This window comes from Spermophilus citellus, assembly GCF_964194105.1.
Source record: "Spermophilus citellus genome assembly, chromosome: 12".
NCBI classification, from domain to species: domain Eukaryota; kingdom Metazoa; phylum Chordata; class Mammalia; order Rodentia; family Sciuridae; genus Spermophilus; species Spermophilus citellus.
Window position 1 is genome coordinate 97,595,569 of NC_138198.1, and position 26,788 is coordinate 97,622,356.

Below are 26,788 nucleotides of genomic sequence, written 5' to 3' on the forward strand. Positions count from 1 at the left end.
ATAACATCACGATTCACAGTGCTATTGTCAAATTAAGAGAAACAAAAAAAAAATGTGCAGGGGCTGCTATCCAAGATTGTATAATTTTTCAGTAATGTCAATGTGGACCAGAGAAAAATCCATTTATAGTAAACAATTTTAGCCACATCAGCAGTGAATTTAAATCACAGCCTTTAATTGGCATATGATAAGCTGTGCATATACTTAAACCACACAATTTTATTTTTAAATGTATAGATTCATATGTATATATCCATGAAACCAGTATGAAAAGGAATATATGTATCTCTCTTCCCAGACTCCCAATACAGCCAGGTCTGTTTTCTGTCATATTAGTTTGAAAGTTTCAGTCTTGTATAAATGCAATTACCCAGTAGTTTTTCTTCGTTGTATCTCAATTTAAATTGGAAAAATTATTTTGATATTCATTCATGTTGTGGCATGTAGAAATGCTTCATTCTTTTTATTAATTAAAAGTTTTCCATTACATGAATGTATTGTAAAACATACTTCTGTTCACCTGTTGATGGATAATTCAGTTGGCTCTGGTTTGGGGCTGTTAGAAATAAAACTACTATGAAAATTTGTGTGCAAGTCTTTCATGGATATATACTTTTATGTCTTTTAATATATTGCCAAAGTGTTTTCCAAACAGTTTTTACTGTTTTACAGTTCAGCCAGCAGACTATGGAAGTTCCAGTTGCTCCACAACTTCTGCATTTGGTCATTCTTTTTTATTTCCACAGTATCATTTCTTTGAAAGACAAAGCAATAAATTTCTGTAGTACTGTAGTGAAAAATCAATTAGGTATATATGAGGGGATCTAGTTCAGAAATCTTTATTCTACTCTCTTTATGGTCACCAGTGCTTTAAAATAATTCTTGAAGACAGTTAGTGTCAGATAACTGATATTCTTTTTTCTTTTCCCAAATAGTTTTGACAATTTTAGATTTTCAGATCAGCTTATCAATTTCTACCCCCAAATCATTTGATGAAAGTTGTGAAATTTATTTGCATAAAGTAGTTAATAGTATTTATTTATTAGCTGTTTAATATCTTTAGAATACATAGTGATCTTTCTTTAAAAAAATACTGGTAATTTTTGTTCATCCTTCTCTTCCTCCTCTCCATGCTCCTCCTCTTCATATTCTCTTCCAACCAATAAAGGTTTATTATTTTATTTTGATTTTAAATCTCTCTCCTTTTGCTTACTTTTGAGTTTTTGTTTTAGATCTTTCTTTTAATCTAATATAGGCATTTAGTCCTGTAGATTTTTTTTCCAAGTGTATTTTAGAAAATCCTTTCAAAGTTGGGTATGCCATGTTTCATTTATATTCAGTTCAAAATAATTTCAAATACTGATTTTGACTTTTTCTTTGACAATTGGGTTATTAGGGAAAATGTTATTTAGTTTCTACATATTTTGGAGTTTTACAGAGGTATTTTTTTCACCTTTTTCTAGTTATGTAATGGAGGTCAAAGGACATGGGCTTTATTAGTAGATATTCTATATGTTCTGGATATTCTATACGTTCTTAAAAAGAATGTATACCCTTCCAATGTTGGGTGAATTTTTCTATATTTGACAATCGGATATATCGTTAGATTTCCTGTCTGCATGCTTTATTAATTATTTAGAAAATAAAATTAAAAAAACTTCAAGCACATTTTATATTTGTATATTTTATTTTGTCCTTGCATCAGTCTTTATTTCTTGTATTTTAAAACATTTTATATTTAGTGTGTAAATATTTATAATTATTATTTCCTCCCAATGAATTGACCTATTAAGAAAATCTCTTTATATTCCATAATGACATTTAAGATGGTATATCTTTACCAATTATCTTATTTTTAACCTATTTCAGTCTTTATATTTGAAGAAGTTTCATACAAGTAGCATATAGTTTTTTTCTTCCATTTCACCTTACAACTAACATTTTTAATTAACATTTTCTGTTAGTCACAGAAGATTGGTTCCAGAATCCCCACAGATAACAAAAATCTTGTAATACATAAGGCCTTTATATAAAATGGTGTAGTATTTTCACATAACCTATCAACTTTCTCTTCTGTATTTCAAATCATCGTTAGGTTACTTATACTACCTAAACAATAGAAACACTATGTAAATAGTTTTTAGACTGCATTGCTTAGGTAATAATGACAAGGACAATAGTCTGTACATATTCAGTGTAGCAGCAATTCTTGATCTACAGTTGGTTGCATCCATGGGTGAGGGAACTGCAGACATGGACAGTCAACCATATTTACATGCAATCTTTATGGATATAGTTGGGTTTAATTCTGTCTGTCATCTTACAGTTTATTTTACAGCTTTATCTATTTTTTTATCCCCGTCTTCTCCCTGACTTCTTTTGGAATGTTCTTTCTTTAGCTTTTGTTTGGAAGATCTGTACAGTGGTGAAAGAGATGTGTTAAGGTTACCCAAAATTATTGTGTTGTGGTCTATTTGACTCTTGAACTTGACAAGAGTTTGTTTGATGAACATAGAAGCTCCATTGTTTTGGGCATATGTATTTATAATTGTGGTTTGTTGATGTATGGTTCCCTTAAGCAGTATGAAATGTTCTTCTTTATCCCTTTTGATTAACTTTGGCTTGAAGTCTGCCTTATTTAATATGAAGATGGAAACCCCTGCTTGTTTCCACAGTTTATGTGAGTGGTATGTGTTTTTCTTTTTCCCCAACTTTCACCTTCAGTCTGTGGATGTCTTTTTCTATGAAATGAGTCTCTTGAAGTCAGCATATTGTTGAGTCTTTTTTAATCCAATCTCCAGTCTATGTCTTTTGAATGGTGAGTTTAGGCCATTAACATTCAGGGTTATTGTTGAGACATGCTTTGTATTCCTGGTTATTGTTGTTTATTTTTGGTATTTAACTTGACTTGGTTTCCCCTTTGATTGGTTTTCCCTTTAATGTAATACCTCCCTTTGCTGATTTTCATTGTAGCTTTTCATTTCCTCCTCATGGAATATTTTGCCAAGGATGCTCTAGTTGTAAGTTCTTTTATCTCTTGTTTGTTGCGGAAGGCTTTTATTTCATCATCAAATATAAAGCTTAATTTTGCTGGACATAAGACTCTTGGCTGGCATCCATTTTCTTTCAGAGCTCAGTATATGTTGTTCCAGGGTCTTCTAGATCTGGGTTGGAAAATCTGCAAATATCCTCATTGGTTTCCTCTTACATGTAATCTGATTCCTTTCTCTTGTGGCTTTTCAAATTCTCTTCTCATTCTGTGTGCTGGGTGTTTCCATTGTAATTTGGCTTGTTGTAGATCTGTTGTGATTTTGTTCATTTGGTGTCCTGTAAGCCTCTTGTATTTAATTTTCCAATTTATTCTTCCTGTTTGGAAAATTTTCTGATATTATTTCATTAAATAGATTGTTCATTCCTTTGGTTTGTAACTCCATGCGTTCTGCTATCCCAATAATTTTAAAATTTGGTCTTTTTATGTTATTCCATAATTCTAGAATATTCTGCTCATTTTTTTTATAATCTTCCTATGTGGTCAACATTCTTTTCAAGATTATATATTTAATCTTCATTTTCTGAGGTCCTATCTTCCAGGTGATCTAATCTGTTGGTGATTCTTTCTATTGAGATTTTAATTTAGTTTGTTTCTTTCATTTCAAGGATTTCTGTTTTGTTTTTTTTTTTTTTAGAACTTCTATATCCTTATTGAAGTAATATTTTGCTTCCTATATTTGTTTAAGTTGCTCTTTATCAAAATAAGTTTTTTGCTGCCTGCATTTTCCCTCTTATATTACCCTTTAATTCACAGAATATTTTAATTTTGTATATCCTGAATTTCTTCTCTATAATTTCTTGTGTTGTGCTGGCCATGGATTGTAATAATGTAGTATCTTGGTTTGTTTGGGGCACTTTCTTTCCTTGTTTTTTCATATTGTTTGTGTTTCTTCCCTTCTAGCACTGAGAATTCCAGGCATTATAGTTATTACTCTATAGGCTTATAGTTTCCCTGTAGGGTTTCAATATCTCTCTTTTAATGTCGGGGGGACAAGATTAACAGACCCCATTACAAACTATATCCAGTCTAAAACCAAAGAGCTGCTATTAAAGCATTTATAGTTTGGTCACAATATACAAAAATGGTGAGTTCAGTTATTATCTACAATATAAACAGTAGGTTTGCAAAAAGGTCTACAGTTCCTGATGGTGGACAAAGAACTGGGGGTGAGGTGTAGGTTGAGATGTTGAGGTGGTAGGAGGTGATGATACAGAGTTAATAGATCATAGAAAGCATGAAAGATTAATCAAAAGAAGTTGGTTAGTAGAAGGAGAAGAGAGTAAAAGTGGTTTGGGAAGACAATAGAGAGAGTACCAAAAAAAACCCACATAAATATTAAGAAAAATAAAAATGAAAAAATAGGAGATAAAAGAAAATACAACACAACTATAATATACTATTAAGACATCCCAGACCTCAGTAGCCTAATTCATGAAAAGTACTTGGTTTCCCAAATGTTGGGATGTGAGGGTAGGAGAAGAGAGAGAAAAGAGGAAAAAAAAATCTTGAAGGAATGTACAAGGATTGTTTTTGTTGGAAATCAATATCTTTCCTGCTTCCCTTCTCATCATCATAGGTGAGGTTGTCCATTGTTTGCTGTTATCTCCACCCTCAGCATGGTGAAGGTTATTATGGTGGAGAGTTGGATTTGGGGTTGGACTCCTGGAGGTGGGGTATAGCTCTTGCCAGTCCCCAATGGGAGACTGCACCCTAAGGATCGCCTTTGGGGACCACTGGTGTTATGTGATGCCTGTTTTTATCTCCTTAGATTGCCTGTAGACCTCCCAATTTCTGGTCTCTAATTTAGTCTCTAAACTGTATCTCACTCACCCCCTCCCTTTTTGCTTCCCAATCAGAAACCTCTTTCTCTGGAGGTCTTGTGGGCTGCACTCTGGGGGCTTTTCACCTATCCTTGAGAGCTGTTTTGTATAGGGCAATTTAGACCAGGTTTTGCAAGCTAGGGACCAGCCAGGTACCTCTAAGCACTGTGCCAGGTTAGCCACCTGCAGGAGAGATGGGGTGGTTGGTGAATCTAAGTACATTGAAATTGCTTCTAATTCCCAGCCAGTGTCCCAAGCTGGGAGTTTCCCCAAATAAAGGGCATTCAGTGTTGGGGTTGGTGGCTGTCTCCAGATGCTTTGCGGTGTCCCCAGGTACAGGCTACTTTGCTTAGGGGGACTATGGCAGTGGTTGCAGTGCCCCAAGACGGAGGCAACCCAGGGAGTCCCACATTGGTAGATGGGGGTCCACATGGGAGTCGCAGCCAGAGGTCCTGCACATGAGTGGAGGCTGGGTGTCCTGCGTGGGATTAGTGGCCGGGATTCCTGTACAGATGGGTGGCCAATAGTCCTGTGCCAGTGCTTATGCCAGTGGTCCTTCTCCAGCACCTGGAGGTCCTGCTTGGGTGTCCTGCACTGATGCTGAGGCTTGGAGACCTGCACAGGTACAGTGACCATATTTCCTACACAGAAAAGGCTGTAGGGGGTCCTCCAATCACTAGCAGAGAAACAGTATTCCCACTACTTGAATCTCAGGTCCCTGAGTGACACAGAATGTAGCCTCACTCTAGCCCACCATCTTGGACCCTATGCGTGAGTTTTGCTTGTATGCTAGATATTATAGATTTAAACTTGTTGGATATTGGATATTTTCTTATTTCTTTATAAGTATTATTAGAGTTTTGCTTTGGGACTCAGTTGGGTCATTTGAAACTTGAATCATGTTAGATCCTTTCAGGACTTGCTTTTCAGCTTGGTTAGATAGAAAACCAACCAACAAACAGCATTTGATCTAGGGTTAATTTTTTCTCTATTACAGAGGCAAGGCCCTTTTCTCAACCTGAGGGCTAGTCAGTTATGAGGGATTTCAGTGTGACTGGGGGTAACAATATCTATTCCTGGAACTGTGTGAACTCTAAGGCAACTATTCTTTCTAAATGTATGCTTTAAGACATTTCTTCACATTCATGTGTTGATCAGCAATTAGCTGAATACTAAAGTGTTCCTTTAACAGATTTTCAGTGCTCTCTCCTGTTAGTTAGCTCTTGCCTCTCATACACTCTGTCAGTTAATCTTTAGACACTTGATGTCCCTGAATTCCAGCTCTACCTTCTCAAATTGAGGAGAAAGTTGAGCTCCTCCTGGGTTCTTCTGTCTTGTGTTGCAGCCTGGGAAATTCACTTCTGGCAATAAGTAGAGATAATCAAAGGAATATGAGACTTGATTCTCATAGCTCAGGGATCACTCTCCCTCATAGATAGATAACTAAGAATCTTGAAAGTTGGTTTTTCAAATATTCTTTTCTGTATTTTAAGTTGTTTCAGATGGAAGAATAAATCTAGAGATACTTCCTCTCTATCTTGTCTATGAGGAAAGAACCAGATTAGAGTCTTTTTGACATGACTTCTTGATAACTGTGAGTTCAAATGGATTACAAGTAAACAAACTGAGTATTTATTTCATATTTGGTAAGCTGCTTTGTTTTCCATAAATTTGCTAAATTATGTCTTGGTAGTCTATTACACACTGAGGTTGATGTCTTAACTAAGAGCTTTTATTTTTCTCCCTCTATCCCTTCCCTTTCCCTTCTCTTCTCTTCTCATCCTTTTCCTTTGCCTTCTTTCTGAGTACAGTTACATTATCCAACTGGAAAAACTGTCTTTAAAATCTAAGAACTTGAAAAATGTCCAAGAAGATGCATATTTTAAAGCTGGAGGGTAGATATGATGTTAAATGTTTAAATGACTATTGTGAATGGTCAGTGGCAGTGGGAAAGATGGTCTCCTCATCCTATAGTATAAATGACAGACTTCCATATCACTTGGTACATAGAACCTGGAACCTGACCTACATTATGAAGTATCATAATACAATGAAATATTTTTTAAGAAGATTTACCCCATGTGTTTCACAATTTTGTCCAGAACATGGGTGGATTCAAAAAAAGAGGCTTTATTCAATTGATTTTGATCTTCGTTGGGACATCTTTCAAACTTAAAATCTCTCCAATTGAATGCATCTCCTGTCCTTTATTAAAGCAGTGCCTTAAAAGATACAAAAGGGATGAGGCACGTACCCTTAGCTCTTTTTTTGGGGGGGGGGGGGCAGTCTAGAAGAAGTAGCTAGGCCTTGCTCTCTTTGCCTTGCATTCCAAGGTGCTCCTTTTTTTAACCTTGGGCTCACCCTCTACCAACAATGCATGCAATGCAAATGCCAGGCTGTGCATTCAGATACTGTGAAGGAAGGTGTCTGAAATCATGTGAGGCGAGGCCCAGTATTTCTTCTCCTGACTTGGCTGAGCAGCTACCCTGGGCATGCTGAGGATCGCTGCATTGAAGGTGGTTTACTGGGCTCCCTGGAGTATTTTTATTGTGTCTTCAGTAGGTGAGAGTCCTGAGATCTGCTGGGGGGCAAAATGGAAATCATGGCACTTTATTGTATTCCATTCATCATGTCATGCTTGTACGCACGCTGTTTTATAGCCATATTGCTCCACAGTAGAAAAATTTTAGTGTGCAAATTCTATGTTTTTAGTTTAATTTGCAACAGATATGATATAAAGATTAACGAGTTTATGTTTCTCACTTACCGATAGGAATTGCCCCCACTAGTTTATGAGTAATCAATCAAGTTGGGACAGCAGTCCTCCTCAATGCATATTAAATATCTTATTTGCAAGAAGGAAAAGCAACCCATGTACAAGCTCTGATAATGAACGCTCAGTTTCACTCAACTTCTTGAGACATGTTTGAAGAGACATGGACAGAGTTTCTGTTTTAAAGAATAACCATTGCTTGGTTTGTTGGACATCTAATGAGGATAGGAAAGGTCACTGTCCAGAAGGTGGTTCCTGTGTCATATATTTCTGGATCAAGGCCATGTTGAAACGTCTGCATGCTCTATGTAAAGGACTGTATTTTTTTTTTTTTGTGGCTATCAAACAAATTAATACTGACAGATCAATAATCTTCCCTTATATTCCTTAAAACGTGGAAGAACACAGTTTAGGTATCTGCTGTTTACCTTTTCAGTTGCTTTCAAAACCACTGCATCAATCATAAAAGGTATTTATTGAGTATCTGAAATATGTACATCTTAGTAAGCCACACAGTATAAAACCCAAGTAAAGCAGAATATTCTTGATTCTAATCTTTAAGCAAGTTTCCCGTGGTTTGTTGGTGATTTAAAATTCCCTTCTCGAGGGATCATTTAAAGATTTTGACTGTTTCTCCTTTTCTTTTTTTTTTAAATTTTATATATAATTCTTTACACAGAGGTTCCCTGAAGTTTAACTTTGGCCTCAGTAATAAAAATAATAATAATAAAAAAAGATACTTGGTTTTTTGGTTTCAGCCTCAGCCCCAGTTTTTGAAAGACAGAATAAAGGAACCCCATAATTCACTTCTGCCCCGTGGAGGAATGACCACACACATTACCCTCACCTCTCATCTCCTGCTAAGGCAGTTCTGCCAGGCATTTGGGCAAGGTGTGGGCCCTGAATTTATTGTTAACCTATAAGTAGTTATTAATATTCAGCTTCAAATTTAGGTAAGCATTCTAGATATAATTTGGAATGAAAACCCCCACAGACTTCTTCAGGCGGTTGATGGATAAGCATATTTATTTGTTACAATAATAAAATGTCGAAATAATTAATGCTGATTTTGAAAGCTGTTAATTTGGTGTACAAAAATTATTAAGAACTTTCAAACAGTTAAACAATATTAGCAGTTATTATGAAGAAGAGAGAGTGCATTAGATAGATAACATTAACAAGAACATAATATCCGTTTTGAGCCAGCAAATGTTTATAAAAATTTAAATGCTAATAAAAAGGCAGGATAATAGAAATTAGATTATATCTCAATGCTAATCTTTAGAAGCATTAAGAGCTATATTTAATTTTTAGTTATTTAATTCAGCTTAGGCCAAGAGTCTTTCAAGAAAAAAGTCCTATTTGAGAAGTTTTCAGATCTCGTGAGGATGAATTAAAAACAGATTCTCAACTTTGCTACCTCTAAATGTCATGAGGAGGAAAACCAGCAAAACTGTGTGTAATAATATCTATGATAAATCACCTTTGTTCTTTTTTTTTTTAAAGAGAGAGTGAGAGAGGAGAGAGAGTGAGAATTTTTTTTTTTTTAATATTTATTTTCTAGTTCTCGGCGGACACAACATCTTTGTTGGTATGTGGTGCTGAGGATCGAACCCGGGCCGCACGCATACCAGGCGAGCGCGCTACCGCTTGAGCCACATCCCCAGCCCACCTTTGTTCTTGATTAAATGAAGAATGCAGACTTTATGTCTGGAAGAAAGAATAGAAAGTAAATAAAATAGTTTAAACAAATTTTATATTCACTTATACAAATTTAAAATAACATACTTTACTTATCCTTTGAGTCTATAGAGGCCAACATTTTAAGCATTATTGAAATGATTTTTAAAGATTTCTATTTTCAAAATCTTAAATTTAAAAACATTTGAGATGTGCCCAAGATTAAAAATAAATTTCTCTACTTATTTCCCCTCCCCAAATAACACTGTGGTGTCTTCAGATTCATCAGTGGTTTGACATGCTTCTAGGAGTTGAAACTCACTTTTATTACATCAGGGTTCACTGTAGTGTCCACAGAAGCCACCAACAATAAAAATGATGCAGAGAGAAACAGTGGTCCCTATACCATGATGTCAAAATTTAAAATTCAACAGTTTGGGTTTTCAATAACAAAATTCCCATACTTGTATATTTTTGAAAGAAATTTGAATATGTTTTGCACTTAAGAAATTGATTATATCATATTGACATTCAGAGCTGGCCAAATATTTGTTACGTGGTCATAAGATATATTAGGCAAATATTTACGCTGTACATGTTATGCTGCTATTTATTTGCTTTCAAATACCTTTTTCAATTATTTTTGCTTTAGAATTTTGTACATAATATCTTTTGTGCAAACATCTGCTTGTTGATGATTCTTTTCCATTGTCCTCTGTTCCTCTATAGCTATAGAGACTGTGACCGCCAGTCTAATTTTCATTTTATCAGAGTTGATCCAGAATTGATCCAGAATCAGGTTTTGTGATGGTAACAAAGGTTTCTGCCCCCTAGAGATATTGTGATAATCATGAAAGTTGGCCCTCTTGTTTAATCTGTGTTTCTCAATATTTACAAAGGGGTCCAGGATCTCTTCCAGTCTCAGGACTCCAAGCCCTTTACTATGGTTGATCCATTTTGTAAGCTGATGTGTGTCCACCATGATTAGAACTCAGTGGCAGTCTGCAATGCTTTGGGCAAAAATGGTGTCTATCACAACAATGAACAAAAATGAGAAAGTTCCTCCATGTCATGTTGCCCCAGTGGAGGAACTGCTTTGGAAAAACAGGTTAAGAATCATCATGCTGTGCATTAAAATGAATATAGAAGAGTGCAACTATGTGATTATAATAAGTTTGCTAGGTTTTTCAATATAGAATGGGATGCCTAGCAGACTGAGAAAATTGGCCATTTTTAGTATTTGGTTTAATTCATTAATACCTATACTTGAAAGCTTTCCAAACTTTCTCTGAGAATGACCAAGTCACCTTTTAAAACTGTAATACCTCCCAGCCTATTGTCCCTATGAAGTCAGAAAGCCTGCAGCCACCGTCAGCTAAGGCCTCCTTGCAAAGGAAATCAACCTTTCATGCATGCTCTCTAACAGCAAATCCTGAGATTGTTTTGCACCAGTCCATTGCACTTGGTGAGCAGCCTCACCCTTCCAGAGAGTTTCTACATAATTCATGGAATGGGGGGTGGAGCTTAAAAACTCTGCCATGAAAATGACAAATGTGAAATCCTTGTGCCTGACTGACTTCTTACTTCCTATGGTGATGTCCACAGCAGCTCAGTGTTTGTGTCAGTGTTTGTGGCTCAGCTAGAAGCACTCTCCTACTTTTTGTTGCCTTCCCCACGTCCTTTAACAAGGCCAACTGTGTCTTTCCATCAGTCATGCCAATGTCCCATTTTGAAGACCATAAAATACCCAGATAAATATCAGTTGCCTAATGTGGTACCTAGAATCTAATAGATTTTTTTCAGTAAGTACTATGACAATAAATATCCAGTTATAATAAGCATAGTAAAACTTTTTATTAGCACATATGACGAGAGCCTCATGTGATACAATGCAATTTTCAATCATCAGTGGATCATTTACTTAAAACTGTCTTTCCCAAGACTGAAAAAAATTAATTATGGACAAATTTTACTATTATAACATATTTCTTACTGTTTAGTCCAGTTCTACCCCCTTAGTATTCTACCAGTGAGTCCCATATTTCCCCGTGAATGTACTCAGAGAATGTCTAAATTTTTTCTCTTGTATGAGATTTTCAAGTATTTAAATGTAATCATCTTCATCTTTATTTAAAAATAATCATCTTCATCTTTTTACATATTTATATATTTGCTTTTTTAGTCATCTTTCATTACAAGATTTATTTTCTTAACTTTTAAATTCCATGTGGGCCCCCTTTGGAGTACACTCTAATCTTCTCACTCTTTTTAATCGCTTGTGTTATTTAGTATCTAACAGCCTCCCTGTTCTGGTTTGACTGCCTAAGGGCTGTAGGATTAACACCTGTCTAATTCTTCCCAGACTCTATACATCCTGAAATCAATCTCAGTTTATATAGACTTCTTATCCATTTTAATTTGCCCATCCATGACTAATATTGAGCTTTCATTTTCCTTACCATTTTAAACATGTTTACATGCTGTGTTTCTCCTACTGTACACCAGCCCTTAGTTCACACAGCCATGTGTGAGACCCTCAAGAGAGAGGCAAGTCATTGTTCACTGTGAATGATTAGAACTATGCCAATTTAAGGCCTTTCACAGGTCATCAAAGATGCTTGATGAATTAATGAAAAACAAATAAATAAAGGTACACCCTTCATCATTTTTAGTGTAAACTGTTTTCACCATGTTTAACACCCTTCTAAATAGACAGTTCAGCTTTTGCTCCTAAGTACAGAATTCTATTATTTTAATATTTTTGGTGGGTCATGTCTAACATGCACAGAATAGTATCTCTACAGAGCACAGCACATTTGTCATTGACCAAGTTCAGACTTTTCATTTGTTCCCATCACAATTTCAGAGAGTGTCTTGGACCCATTACTCCTGCCAATTGTAATTTGTATTTTCTGTGATTAGCTATCTCACACATCTTTGCATCATTTGCAGTTTTGTTAAGCAGAATAAGAGGATTAAGATACAAGAAACAACAAGAAGGAATAAATGATATATTAAGTGCCGGATCGTAAGCGGCATGTTTTAAATGCCCTAAGAATTTGGCAGAGGTAGAGCTCAAGCATGGGAACTAGATAAGCAAAGAATAGCATTCCTGAGAGGTGAGTTAGTCAAAAAGCTGGGTGGGATATGGATAAGTAGAAATGAGAAGAGATCAAGGGCAAAGTGAAAAACAACACAGCCTGGTAGGTTTGCCAGATGAAGCTGGGTAAGATGTTTAAAGGGAAATGCTAAGATAATTCATTTGGATGGTTGAAATCAGGATTCCTTCTCCTTTTTACTGTTTCTCTTTCAGGGTAGTTGAAGTGAGAGACCTTGTCAGCGTGGATCATGCTTTTTTTCTCTTAAAGTTCTCTGTAGGTGTGGCTTTGCAACTTTTAGATTTCTTATTAGGGGAAAGAGAAAGACAGACTATGCAGGGTGTGGGGTGGGAGTAGCATGTGGAGTAGTGAAGTTCTCTTGGTTTCCATTCCAGTCTGATTCAGCCTTTAGAGGTCACCCCTACTGTTGATCCTAATTCATGCTCTGTCATCACACAGGTCAAAGACTTTTTATTTGCTACCAATGAAGAAGTCACTTTCAATATATATTGGATCATTATCAACCTTTTACCAAACCAACATGATGTTGCTTGGCCCCTAGGCAGCTAAATCACTGACAAGCTGCGGAACTTGATTGTTCCTGTTGACCATCAATATTGCCACCATCATATAATTCACTTTTTAGCCATATTACTTACATTGTTTAGTCTTTACCTGTGTTTTATTTTTATCTCATTTTTTATATTATGATGAAATCACCCAATCTACTCTCATATTTTCACATCCAGTCTGAACACTATTGATCTGAAATAATTTTGTCTGAAATAAGGTTATTTAAACATAATATTTGACTTGTGGCTAAACCAAATACAAATTGTCAAAGCAAGCTCGGGCTGGGGATGTGGCTCAAGCGGTAGCGCGCTCGCCTGGCATGCGTGCGGCCCGGATTCGATCCTCAGCACCACATATCAACAAAGATGTTGTGTCCACCGAGAACTAAAAAAAAAATAAATATTAAAAAGAAATTCTCTCTCTCTCTCTCTCTCTCTCTCTCTCTCTCTCTCTCTCCCTCTCTCACTCTCTCACTCTCTCTTTAAAAAAAAAAAGCAAGCTATACATGTTAAACTTCACTAACATTGAATTTTAAAGATCAGTTTTCTTTATTTTATTGCATTTGCAGTGTATCATAATGTGTGAATAATTTGCAAATGCTAGACGATTAAAAGTACTCAGGAGTTGTTTCATGACCTGTGTATATATATGAAATTATTCTCAAGTACTAAAATAGTAAATAAAAGACTCATTGCTTTTATTCTAAAACCATATCCTCATTTGTGTTAGTTAGCTTTTCATCACTGTGAATAATAACCTGATGAAAACAACTTAGAGGAGGAAATGTTTATTTTAGGTTCACAGTTTCAAAGTTCCAGTCTGTGGTCTGCTGATTTTATTTCTCTGAGCCCAAGATAAGGCAGGCTCTCATGGTGGAAGGGCATGACACAGGAAAGCAATTCAGCTCAGGCAGTCAGGAAGTGGAGAGAGAGAAACCAGGGTCATAATATAATTGCAAAGGGCATGCCTTCAGGGACCTATTTCCTCCAACTATGCCCCCATCTTTCTATAGTGGACCATCTAGTAGTGCATTCAAATTATTCATCCATGAAATGGATTAACCCACCAATTAGGTTATAGCTCTCATATTGTAGTCATTTCACTTTTGAACGTTCCTGCATTGTCTAGCACATGAATTTTTTGTGGGGATACGTCTCATATCCGAAACATAACATTATTACTCTTATCAAAGACCAAGAGTCTATAGTTGAGTTCACAAATTTTTCATATGATATAATGGAATCCACATGTGGCTTATATCCCATTTAGATTCCTGATTCCTCCAGGGCACTGTTTGTGGCATTCAGGAAGAAAAAAAAATTGAAAGAAAGAAAATTAAAAAATTAAAAAAAGAAAAGTAAAGAAAAAAGTAAAGAAAAAGGAAGAAGAGATAAAAGGAGGGAACATTGTGATTACTCCTTTCTCTCATGAAAAATTCCATGCAGATTTTAGATAGAGTTTTATTAACATGAAAATAGAAATATACTTTTAGAGGATGGTCTGCTGAGCATGAAATAAAAGACAGAGGAGAGGACATTTGACATAGTTTCAAAATATCCCCAAAAGTTTATATGTTAGATACTTAATTCTCAATGCAAGTATTGTGGTGTTGAACCTTTAAGAAGGGAATCATTCCTGGATGCTTGGCTTTCATGAATGGAGTCAGGTTCTTACTTTGGGCATGTGTTATTTATCTCAGGAATGAATTTCTGATCAAAAGATGTGTTTGGATTCTTTCCCTTCTCACAATGCTCTCAGGCTTTTTGCCATAGGACAAAGCAGCAAGAAGGCTTTCCAGAGATACAGCTTTCAACCTCAGAGTTCTCAGAACTGTCAAGAAATAAATCTCTTTTCTTTACAAATTACCCAATCTCAGGTATTCTCTTATAGCACCAACAAAAAATAAATTAAAAAATGGCTACCTTTCCTTAGTATAAGAAAGGTATACTAGGTATTCATGGCCCTTAGTAGTTTGATTATTTTCAAATAGTATTAATTTTTTTCTCTAGTAAAGAAATACAATAAAGGAAAATAGAACTGTATTTACTCACTTTCTTGCAATCTCAGGTATCACTAATCATATATTCCTTTACAAGATGGAATTGAATTTGATTTCTGTGGGTAAAGGAGAAGTATGCAGATACCCCCATTTTACTAGGATGGATCAAAGTAGAATGGTTGCGGCAGGAGACAACGTTGATAGATATTTTGTGATTCAGCGACTACCTGACCATGTCAAAGGCAATGGTGCCCACTGTGATTCTGTAAGCTCTGCTTAGATCCTACTTCTTCCTTCTAAATATTATAAAGTGAATTCTGTTGTCTGGAATAAGAGCCCTGTTCATTCTAAGTAAGCTTCTACAACACAAGTATAACATATTAATTCATACAAAATAATATAAAATTAATGCTTATTTTACTTACTTTGGTATTTAATTTATGTTGCCTAGTAGATGCATAAACACGTGACATCATAGCTACTTCACAATTCCATCAGAATATACAGAATAAATTATACTTATATCCATGCAATATTGCTCAAATTAAAGAATTTACAGAAAAATAGTTGCGAGTATTACCAGTGTAAGTATGTTTTGCTTCTATTACCTTATAATTACAACCTAATCTTTACATTTAACATTTTTAAATATCACCATTCTCCATAAGCAATAATAGATATGCACACAAATGGTCACAGTCATATGAGATAATTAGTCTATAATAAAGCAATCAATGAATTAATCAATAATAATTTATGGAGCACTATTGTACAACTAGCAAAGTTGGCTAGGTATAAAGTAGTCCAAGGCAGAGCCCACTTCCCATTCCAGCTGGAAGAGTGCATACATAACAAATCACAGCTGTGGCAATACCACTACTAAAAGGAGAGGTAATAGGTCCATTGGAAGAGGTTCTGTGCCTGGCCCTGCTACTTGGACATTGCAGAAATGTGGGATAATATTTGAAATACCATTGTGTATTCTATAAAGGCTTTTCCTCAATTCACTCACCTGCAAATACTTCAAAATTCCAGCGTAGCCCAATCCAGTTTTTGAGCCAAGTTTGGTCCCCCAAATGGAGCACGTCCTAGAGTCCTCATGAAGACACAGTGGGCAGTGAGAATGCCTTGACTGCCAGCAGCCCAGTACTTGGTGTGAGTGAAGCAAGCTTCAGCCATCTGTTTGCCAGGCCACAGCTTGCCCTTTAGCATCACTGTATTCACTTTGGATTCCTAATCGGCATCTCATCACTGTCTCCTGGGAGCTGAAATCCATCACCTCAATTTCTAGTCATAGATGTGACCCTTTGCCAAAGGACCATCTGGAACCACTGTGCTGCCATCCACCTGATTGTCATTATTGCCTCTGCCTGAAGCCTCATGCTACATGCCCCAGCAGGAAGGGCTGGACACTCTTAGACATGGACATTGGCCTAAATCAAATCTGAAATAATGATGCATCTTGGAACATCACAGTGGATGTTGCTAGTTGCACTCCTCAAGGGTCAATCCACTGAACTACCAATATTTATCAAGTTCTTCCTATGTGCCCAGCATTATTCTAACTAGTTTTCATATATTACTTCACATCATCCTTATGATAATACATGAATTAGCTATTATAATTCTTACCAATATTTAATATATAAAGCAAATCTGACAGAGCATACTAAGGTGCTTTATCCAAAGATTCAGAGTTCATAGGTGGTGAGCCAGGTTTTGAGCCTAAGCACAAACTCTTAATGACTAGGCCATGTTATTCACACCTCATCTCCTGTTGTGTGGGCTTGATTTCAGCTCTCATTCTTTTCCATGGACTGTTAGCTGATATTTTAGCATTGTTTGTCTACTAAAAAATATACTAATTATTTTTATAGTAAAATTAAGCAAATTAGCAGCAAGTGTATGATACAATACAAAATCATCTTGTATTTTGAACTTTATATTAAAATAGTTCAATGATGACTTATTCAGAAATATAAGACTTATACTTCTATATTTACATTTTTTAGTTGTAGATGAACACAATACCTTTACTTTATTTATTTTTATTTTTATGTTGTGCTGAGGATCGAATCCAGTGTTTTAAATGTGCTAGGCAAGCACTCTACCACGGATCCACAACCCCAGCCCCTACACTTCTACATTTTTAAGTATCAACATATATTGGACCAATTTGTTCTGAAAAATTTAGCATTATATCATAAACTTTCCAAAGGACTAAGTATAATGATTGATGTAATCTGTGATTTTCTGATCACTGGGTAAATAAAGTAAATAAGCTCTAAGTGAAGGCTTAAATGGTTATTTCATAAGGGCATACAACTTCAGGAATGTACAATGTGCTAATCATTCCAAGTTGTCTGGACTATTTTGCTTGTTCTTGGTTCTATTCTACAGACTCAGGGTGCTATATAAATAGGAGATACATCATTGGCCATGTCAGCATGGAATGAGTATATCTAAGGGAAAGTGATATGGATTTGAGTTGGGTACAAAGTTTTTTAACTCTTTTTTTCTTCCACCTTCCACAGATTCTCTCCCTTCAAACCTACTTATACATGCATGCAAGCTTCTTTTAGAAAAAGAATCTAGTATTCATTAAAAATTGGATTAATTTTTAAGGATTCCAAATAAATAACCATATTGGAGTAAATATCTAAACAAGAAGGATATTGTGAATAGGAACAGAATTGGACAGAACAATGTTTTCCTTTCAGTTTTTAATTTCTGCATTAAATTTTATTCTACAATATTCTTTGATCATTTATTTCATGATATGAGCATGCTAGAGTAGATCATGGGGTATTTTTCTCATGAGGTTTCCCTTTCATTTTGCATGCTAAATGGAACAGAGTGGAGGTTACTTTGGACAGGAGGACCCAGTAAACCCCCAGGCCTACCTTTAGTCTAATTAGAGAAGCACATGACATCCTTGAGGGCCTGAGTGGCATAGTAGGATAAAAGTTAAACTTGAATTAGGAGGCCAATATCCAAACTAGTAATAATGTATGATTGCCTTAAGAGATTCTTCATATATATATATGTATTTTTTTTCTCCTAATATATAACGGTGAGTTATAAAAGGAGATAGATAGCCTAGGATTAAAATTATGGTTGTCTTTCTATTTTGTACAATAATGGGAATTTTTTTTAAATTCATTTAATACAAATCAATGCCAACAGCCTGCTACAGGCTGACGTGGCAGCAGGATAATGGCTGGAATCCTGATAGATAACATGAAACAGAATTCAACAGGCATGTGCCACAAATTTCAAGGTATATATGGACACAGGATAACTCCAGTTAGGAAAATTAAATTGAGTGAAATAATTAGTTAACAACCCAAACCAAACTGATGATAGAAACTGATAAAATAAGATGAAGGTAGAAGACACAGAAAGAACTAAGAGGAGAGTTGGTATGGGCCCCTTGAGGGTCAGACAAGAATACAAGGAACTTCAAGGACATATTAAAATATGAGGATCAAACTGTACTAGGGCGCAACAGAACTAAAATAAACGTTCTGTGGAAAGATTTAATTTCTGATGTGTCCTCACACTTTGTGGAAATTACCATATCATTTCCCTTGATACTTCAGTATCTTCCACATTTAAAAATATTTCTTATCTACCTAATTAGATACTAGTGGATGAGAAGTATGTCTATATATCTTCAGTTTCTGTATGCTTGGCATTACTCCTGAGACAGAGTAGGTGCTCAAAGAAAAAGTGAATGACAAAAGAAATTGAAGTTCTAAAGTGCCGATGGTGTTGAGTTTTTTTTTGGGCCAGAAGAGATTTGCTCTTCTAGTACTTCCTTAAGCTCAAGTGGCCTCAAAATCTGGGGCAAGGTTGAAAATATAGGTATGAAAAATGATCCCCACTGTAATGTCTCAGGGATCCAGAGAATATACCTTCCATCCCCAGAGAATTCATTCATTTTATGTTGAAAAGGCAGAACAGATGATTAGAAGCAGCAGCACTCTAGAATGGAATACAGTCTGGATTTATAAGAGAGTGAACCCTCTGTAAATGATTACTCAATGAATATCTGACCCAGTTGGAAGGGGCTAATGACCAAAATGCTCAGAAGAGACCTCTATAGACCCTAGAAGGACAGACTGGATTTGAAGGGGTAGAAAGGAGGATATGGGCATGCTAGTCAAGATCACACCAAACTTTACTGAGTTCAGCAGTGCATACCACTTACTGTAAAGGATCTCTATACTAAGAAGTGTGTTATCATTCAGTAGAAATCAGTTTTGTTTACTTCTCAGGAAACTTTTCTATCACCTCTTCATGGAGTTGAATTCTAATCGTGCTCTATGTGCACCTACTATGGGAAGACCATTAAGACAAGATTGTCCTATTCAAACTCTGCTTCAGACCTTAGGAATTGGGATGATGACCTAAGTAAGACATGAACTCATCATAAAGAAATATAGTTCCTTGTTCCATTTTCTGATGAAGAAAATGCTGCTGGTAATGTTGCTTTTGGGACATATAGGGAGATTAAACTTACTAATAAGGAAGTTCAACATGGATCTTCTGAGGCAGGCAATATAGAAGAGCATTTCAGGACATACCTTGGTCAAACCTTTTCTTTCAACATTCCACCCAAACAGTATTTCTCCATGGAGTCATTAGATGTAGCTCCAGTTGGAAAAGACCATTTTCTCTCCTTGATACCGTGGCACTTTATGTGTTATGCAGAGACTCCTCTCTTACTCTCCATCAGGAGCAAAACTCAATCAGCTTGAAACAACATGTCTTGAGAAAACAACATAGAGATAGGTAATTCATGGAAGATCTAGGATGACAACAGAATCTTTTCACTCACTCTCTGTCGCAGTGTATGTTGTTGTTCACAGTGCCTTGCTATGCCCTGTGGGAGAAAAACTCTATTTTTCAAAAAGAGAGATAGTTCTAATCTCCTAATCTAGGCACTTTTTTTGCTACAAGTTGTGTTAATGTGTTTACCTCTGAGAAGTTTGCAAACAAAGGCAAAGACAGACAAAAAGCATATGCCACATTGATCATTTTTGCTTCTGAATATTCACCATTTGAGAGACAAGAAACTGTTCCATCTGATTCGGGGTATGATTATACTGTAGTTCAAATTGAAGTGTCTGTGGAAATGGATTGGGTGAGCTTCTTGGTTGTCAGTCATTTCACTTATTGCGCATAGAGTGAGACGAGGGCACTCATGGGAAACACAGAAGTGGTTCTTCGCTCCACCTAGATGGATGGGCGTTCCTCTCCTATAAGGAAGCCTTCACTGCCCCAGAAGCCACTCTGGGTGAAGAACAGGGACAGCCCTTGCCACACTGCCAGTGCCAGTAGGTGCCTTACTCAGAGCCTCCATCCTGGATCTGGGGCTCTTCTTAAACCCCTTCAGCAAACATGTCTGAAAGAACTGGACTGGGGCTGGGAGAGATTTGTTACATGACATAGCAATATGGTGAGAGAAAGAGAGAGGATATAAACAAGTTAAACTTGAAATAATGAAAGATTCAAGCAGCAGTTGAAGACAACAAAAGAAAAGCAAAGTAAATATTTGTAGCAGCAAAGTGCTGTGCAGAAAAGAAGGAATTCCTGTGAGAAATGACATTTCAGAAATTGATCCTTGTCACTTACCAAAAACAGTTTAAATCATACCTATCAGTGGTAGAGAGGGATGTAAAGACATAATCACACTTGCTTTCGCAGGAGTGGATGGAAGACTCCCTCTTCTTTGTTCCTCCCCACCTGTTTAAATAAGGCTTGTCCCCCAAAACAGGGAAGGTGGATGGATAGATGAAACAAAAGACAGATTGAAAGGTAGGTGGATTTTAAAGAATGAGATCAGGTGAATCACTTCAGGTGACAGTCGGATTAGTAAGTCTGATTTTTTTTTTTTTTTATATAGTTACGGGAGGCAAATTTCTCTCTTCACTGGGAAACAGTTATTTTAAGGCATTCAACTAATCGAGGCCCATCCACATTAGCCAGGGTCATCTTTACTTGAAGCAAACTGATTGTAAATGTTAATCACATCTATGAAATGTCTTCACAGCACTATCTATGGAGTTTGATTAAACTGTTGGGCACTACTGTCTGGCCAAGATGACATGTAAAATGAACTTTCTCAGCATTCCTAAAGGGATCTCTTTCTCACACAGACACACTCACACATACATACACACCCTTTGTTAGACAACTTAAGAAGCAGTTCAAGTCTCTTAAAACATATTTTTACTATAAATGACCCAGTTTTTTCCTTCTTCGTGTCTTTCTTAACATTATTGTTGTTCACTGTTTTTAAATATTCACAGAATCACTACTACCTTTTCATTATGTTATTTTCTCCATAAAACTGGAAAGGGATCTGATATGGTTTGGATGTGAGGTGTTCCCCAAAAGCTCACGTGTGAGACAGTGCATGTCCTACTATTTGGACTAAACTCCTCCCTTGCTTTGTATTTGTGTGCACTTGATTTGGTGGGTGTAATAGAAAAGAAAAAGATGTGCCCAAAACTCCTTTGGTGACTTTTCTTTCCATCTGCTGACAGCACTCAGTATTTTGGGGGCTAACTAAATCTAGCAGTGAATATCACATAGACAGGACCCTCCTGCTGGCTGGGGAAGGGACACACGAAGAGGTTAAGAAACAAACCTTTCTGAGTTTTGCCAATGGACAGTTTGTTACTTGTTAATATGGAGTAAGTTAGTTCATTCTTTCTAACACAGTGAGAAGGATGAAAGTGAGTATATTCGTTTGTTAGACTTTTCCTAACAAAATACCATAAATGGGATATTTTAAACCATAGACACCTATTTGCTCACAGTTCGGGAGGCCGGAGCCCATGATGCAGGTGTCCACAGGGTTGCTTTCTCCTGAGATCCCTCCTTGGTTTAGAATGGCCTCTCTCTGCATTTCCATAGCTTCCCCCCACCCACCCACCCACCCCCGTATAGGAGCATTCTGGCTTGCTCTGTGTGTGTTCAAATGTCTTCTGCTTAACAGGACACCAGTCAGATTGGATAAAAGCCCACCCTAAAGGCCTCATTTTAACTTAATTTATCTTTTTAAAGGCTCTATCTCAAAATATAATGACATACTGAGGTATTGAGGTTTAGAATTCCAACATATGAATTTTGTGGGAACACAATCGAGCCTATAACAGTGAGCAAATATCATAATCTGTTTAAGATGTTGTGAAACACATTAGCTAGTGAAGGCAATAGAAGCAATAAATTGGTTTGCTTGTCTGCCCCTGGCCTCCACCAGAAAATAGGGCAACATGTGGGAAGTTTTCATTTGATTTATAGGATTACTTTTAGTGTTACTTCTTTCCCAGCTCTGCTTTAGCAGGGGTTGGGGAATCAAGAGTAAAGCACAGGTAGTTACTGCTCACTGAATATGTTTTTTACCTCTCCCACATTTCCAAGCCTTTTTTTGGGGTGTGTGTGTGTGAGTTTGTGTGTGTGTGTGTGTGTGTGTGTATGTGATTAGATCATATGATGAGTTCTCATCAATACACTCTAAATGAAAGTGATAAATATCCCTTCTAGATTGAACCATTTCAAAGTTTCAGGCAACCTAAAAGCACTCTCCTCTCCTTGGATGTGACTGTGGAGTCTGGCTCCACAGGGAAATGACAAGGTGAAAAAAAAATCATGGGAGCTGTCTGGGTTGCTAGGTGACTACTTGAAGGACTGCTTCCTGGTGACATTGCTAAACTCACAGCAGGTTTACTTTAGTCAGAAGTCATTTTTTTAAAAATGTATGAAGCCCCCCCCCAACCTGGAATTGTTTGTTACTGCAGCATATGCCTATCCTATCCTTATCCCAAAAGGAAGTGTATGTGTGATAGCTGGGATGTGTAAGCCACAGTGACAGTGGGCACTGAAATGACATGAGGACTCTGAAACCTTGACAAGAGTAAGCTTTCTTTATTTTTGTTCTTTCCTTTTTCATTTAGCATGGAAAGATTCCAAGGAAAAAAAAACTTCACCTGCTTAACTATTTTACCTAGGGCTGGCCACGAATACCAACCTAACAAAACCCTCTTTTCTCCCTGGACAATTTGCACTTCAGAAAAGCATTTGGAACTCAGTTTTCATAAGGTAGAAAGTAATTTAATGTTGAAAAGGTAGAGCCAACCATACATGAATAAATGCATATCCATTGCATATTAATAATGCAATATAATAATCTACCCTTCTCACTTTTAGAAGACTCCTCTGAGCCCTTTCCCAATGTTAAGACGGCTCTGAGCTTCAGGCCAATTCTGACTTTTTTCTCCTTGTTTCTACCAAGTGTTCAGGAGAGTTACAAGCAGAGTGCAGGAAATCCATTTGAAATGGATCACTGATAAAGTTCTGTGAGACTAGAGAATAGTGAAACCACAATATATGTAGCCATGTGACATCTAAAATAGTTACATGAGCAATGTTTGTTTATTGTAAATAAGAAATAATTTAGGGAGAATATGATTACTGTTTTACATTATTTCAAAAAGTGTCATGTATGTGAATGTAGTGGAGCAATTACAAAATAATTTGTGTTTCCTTTTTGGTATTGAAGGAATAGCCACTCGATCATGAGTAGAGATACAAAGCAAAAGAGAAATGACTGTCTCTTGGGTCTAATGTAGAAGAAATGTCTGTATTTGATTTAATAATAGAGTTCCCCTCTATGATCTATAAGATCCATTCTTTACTCATTCAACAAACATATAGCAGGTATTGGGTTCAGCAATGTATTTATAAAGGTCAAGTAAGTTATAGTTTCTTGCCCTCACATAACTCTGATTACTCAACTTCAACTAAGGGAGACAGATGAGTCACCAACAATCTGGTGTTCCATGGATAGACTAGTGTACTAGTAAACAAAGAGAGAACTAGAATTCTCCAGTGGGTTGCAGAAAGTTATTTTTGAGAAGGGAATTCTCAGACTGGGACTTCAAAGAAAGGGAAAATCAAGGACAGTACCCTGCAAGACAAGATTACCCAGTGCCCCTAGATGTGTCTTCTGTGTGATTAGGGATACGCAAAAAAAAAAAAAAAAAAAAAAAAAAAAAAAAATTCTGCATAACCATAGCCTTATCATAGTGACAGGTAAGGCTGAGAGGGCAGGGCATGGAAGTCAGGAGTTGGGGATTTTATTTTGTGGTAATGGGTAGCCATGGGAAGACCTTGAGCCCAAGAGAAGCACAATCAAAATTATAAACCACTGTAGAATCTCATGCATTCCCAGAGTCTGTGATCCTAAGCAATTAATGGACTATAACTTCCTTTTTTACTCCCCCAGAATTGCAGTTTTTATCTTGAAAATGTTTGTCTTTTTGCTGCACAGTGTTGTTTATTTTTAGCTTTGAAGATCTTTATGTTTTTCCTTTTTTATCATTCTAGGTACACTTGAGAGTCTTTAGGACAAGAATTGTATCCTTTTTATCTTGATATTTCTTGGAGTAACTGTCATAATTGCTTGCTATGGTAGATGTTTAAAAAAATGATATTATTAAGATTGTATGAGTTAGACCTCATGGAGAACTCCCTATGTTGGGAGAGAGTGCTAGCAGAGTTATAAAATCCCCTTAGCATTTTCTGAGGATGCCCTAGGTATTCAGTGCTATATAATTAAAGTTAGAATTCTTGATAAAGATCAGGCCAAGCCACTAATCAGGTAACTTATTGAGTAAATCTGAACCTCAATTCCTTCATGTGTAAAGTGGGTACAACAACTATAATATTTACCTCAGAAGGCTTTTGTAGGAATCAGAGAGGAGAACATAAGTGAAAGTGTTAAAGGAATTGTGAATTATTACACCACATCTAGCAATGTGGATGGTGACTATGATGTCATAACAAAGATAATAACAATGAATTCACAAGTAGCCAGATACCCAGAAGTGTTCTTCATAATTTTAATATGAGCACATGGGAAATCAGAACATCTTTCTTCACCACATTAAGCCCAGATTCATTTGCCATATAAACCATGGACAGGATTTGGTCAGCGTTGTTACCTACCCATATAGGTTCCATTTGGAAAGTCATTCTGAATATTGAAGAAGACATAATTGCTGGGTGCTATTCTGGTTTCATCCCTACCCAAATGTCTTTCTGATTTTTTATAACCATGATATGGATAGTAGTATAATTTTGGCTTTCTCCCTTGAATTAATTTTCTGGTCAAATTAAAGGAAGTGAAAATCCACTGCCATAAATCCAGAAGATTCCCATGGATGTAATACTGCTTTGTACACATAAAATTTTTCCAGTGCTTTCTTTGAATATACTTATGGCAAGAAAGATGAATCTGGGCAACTCAAAGTTATAACCAATGACTACATCAGCTACATCCACCTACTCTAAGCCACAGTTGTGTACACAGAAACTTTATGCATAGAAATGGTTTTCCCAATCATCAGGATAGAAGGAGCAAGATTATCACAATAATATGGGCACATAAAAAAAGACAGGAAATGAAATGTCAACAGCAAGTGTAATACCTTTCTAATATATTTCCTTCACTTACTGAGACAGTTACCAGGCTGTTCTTGAAAGAATGATTTGTTTATAAACCAGGTACATTATTTCAATTCTTTAGAGAAGGGGGAAATGCCTTCATCATAACCCATCTCTCCCATAATCCACAAATAGATTTCCCACTTTTCTATGAATGTATATTCATTTATTCATTCATTCACAACTGTTTTCAGTGCACCTACTGTGTGCTAATTACATATGAGAGCATGGAGGCTAATCAAGGTGCCCTTGTTCTCAGGTGCCTTTTGATTTTGTAGGGAAAGCCAGCCATATAAACAGAACAGGGCAATAAAACATGATAGCTGTTATGATACAAGCACATGTAGCAGACACAGGGAGACACCAAAGGGAATGTTTAATTCTGCCTAGGGAGAAAGAAAAGACTTTATGAAGAAAGTGATGTTTGATGTGTTTCTTAAAATCTGAGTGATTTTACAGGCAGACAACAGGGAGAAAAGCTTCCCTAGACAAAGAGAGTGGGGAAATCCAAGTACATCAGTGGACAAAAGGTCAGAGGATGGGATGAACAATTTAGTGAGCAAAAGAAGTATCGCCAGGGCTGGGGATGTGGCTCAAGCGGTAGCGCGCTCGCCTGGCATGCGTGCGGCCCGGGTTCGATCCTCAGCACCACATACCAACAAAGATGTTGTGTCCGCCGAGAACTGAAAAATAAATATTGAAAATTCTCTCTCTCTCTCTCTCTCTCTCCCCCCTCTCTCACTCTCTCAAAAAAAAAAAAAAAGAATTATCACCAGATTTGGGATATACGTTAAGGATGCTCAGTCCAATATCCAGGTGTGGGATCCAGCACGCAGGGATGCAGGCAGGGGTGTCCTTCTCAGTGATGCACCTCTCACTCTCAGCTGAGCCTTGAAGGCAGACATCAGTCTCCAGAATGTAGGCTTTTTTTTTTTTTCCTGGTCCTATAATTGGAGAATAACAGCATCTTAGACATGGTGGTTGTCTCACTCCTTCTGTCAACAGGTTTTTCAGACTTAGAGGCTTTGATTCTGCGTTGATCCTCCTCTTGGACATGCACCTCTATTCAGCTGGTGTCACAAAGTTTGCATTTAAGTATATAGAGTTACCATTACCAGAACAAAAATAGGTTCACACATGGAAACCTTTTAGAATGACTGGAGACAGCATTGCATGCCGGTTGAGGACGTGAATATAGAAAGAGGCAGCTCATGGACCAACCAACCCTAGGAGCAAAATCAAGTATAAGACCCTGAAGTTTCCTATGTTGTGCTT